The following is a 1,743-nucleotide window of genomic DNA, read 5'->3' as shown; positions in this document are numbered from 1 at the left end:
ATATATATAATACATCAAGTATAGGACATCAGCAACGAGTGAAAATTACGTAGACTCACGAGTGATAAGTACAGGACAAATTACCAAAAAATATACAATTAGTGAAAAATACGTAAACACATAATGAGAGACAAATACGGGACAAAATAGCAAAAGAAGTTTAACCCCTCCTCAGTTGTCGATTGTTTATTACTCCTTCGACATTTTTCTCTCTTTCTTTCTCTTCTATTATTTTCTTCTCTTGTATTTATATCCTTTCAAAATTTCTCCCAAGCGTTACCCATTAAAATGCGTCTTGGCCTAACGGCCCTTAATGTCTGTCTTCGTCAATTGTTTACTCTGTACGTCCACTTTGTCGTTTGTTCGTTCAAAGCTCTAACTCTCCAGAACTCTCCCTATCTAAAAAAAAAATTTCTGGATGCTGCTGTATAATGAAGTTTTCCTATCTTGTCGTTAAAAGCTCGAAATAAGGAGCAATAAACAATCGACAACCGAGGAGGGGTCAGACTTCTTTTGCTATTTTGTCCCGTATTTGTCTCTCGTTATGTGTTTACGTATTTTTCACTCATTGGTGGTGTCCTCTTCTTATTGTATATTGTTTGGTAATTTGTCCTGTACTTATCGCTCGCGTATACTCGTTGCTGATGTCCTGTACTTGATGTATTTTATATTTATAATAGAACGCCACGCAGCCTCATCTACAGTAAGTTTTTACTTGTATGTGTGTGTGTGTGTGTGTGTGTGTGTGTGTGTGTGTGTGTGTGTGTGTGTGTGTGTGTGTGTGTGTGTGTGTGTGTGTGTCGTTGTGTCTGTCTGTCCCTTACAACCGGTGTTGATTTCTTTACCTCCCAGTAACTTAGTGATTCAACAAAAGTGACTGATAGAATAAGTACGAGGCTTAAACAGTACTGTGGCCTATTCATTCAACGAAAAATTCTTCAAGGTAGTACCCAGTGTGGACGCAGTCTAATGACTAAAACAAGTAGCAAATACACAGTCGATCGCCCTCTCCCTCAAAATTTCACGCCGTGTACCAAGAGAGAAAAGGATTTTATGTACGTATATATTTCGTTCAGGCACAGCGATGCTAATCACTTCTGCCTCAGAAAACAGCGTTGGTCGAGCACAGAGCGAAATACGAAATTAAATAAATGAGAGAGGAACAGGAAATTATGCAACGAACTTCATTAGCTTACAGTCGTTATATAATGTTATTGCACATGCCTACCAATTGCCAATCTGGTCGAAATCCTTAAAGATAACCACTAATCTAGTCGATAGTTTTACGACTTCATTTCTCTCTCTCTCTCTCTCTTTAGATCAGTGGTTCCCAATACCTTTATTTAAATGATTTTTGCCACGGACCCCTTAATACGCTCTATATCATAGATTCTTATTTCTTTATTGCCCACAAGGGGCTAAGCATAGAGGGGACAAAAAAGGACAGACAAAGGGATTAAGTCGATTACATCGACTCCAGTGCGTAACTGGTACTTAATTTACCGACCCCGAAAGGATGAAAGGCAAAGTCGACCTCGGCGGAATTTGAACTCAGAACGTAACGGCAGACGAAATACCGCTAAGCATTTCGCCCGGCGAGCTAACGATTCTGCCAGCACGCCGCGCCTTATACATCATAGGTTCTCTTACTTTCTATCCGTCTCTGTTGTCCGTTTTTCCATGTCTGGATTCTTATGGTCATTATCAATATGGTCATTATCAATATGGTCATTATCAATATGG

The 1,743-nt window shown here is 39.4% G+C and overlaps 1 protein-coding gene across 1 annotated transcript in view; it reads right to left on the bottom strand.

The window, feature by feature from the left end:
- LOC106870759 (cadherin-87A) overlaps window positions 1-1,743 on the bottom strand; it is a 119,297-nt gene that overhangs the window by 116,505 nt on the left and 1,049 nt on the right. The gene's annotated exons all lie outside the window — the stretch shown is intronic.

The sequence above is a fragment of the Octopus bimaculoides genome, chromosome 2 (assembly GCF_001194135.2).
Source record: "Octopus bimaculoides isolate UCB-OBI-ISO-001 chromosome 2, ASM119413v2, whole genome shotgun sequence".
NCBI classification, from domain to species: Eukaryota; Metazoa; Mollusca; class Cephalopoda; order Octopoda; family Octopodidae; genus Octopus; species Octopus bimaculoides.
Note: the sequence above shows the minus strand (reverse complement) of the source record. Positions and strands in the feature narration are given on the sequence as shown.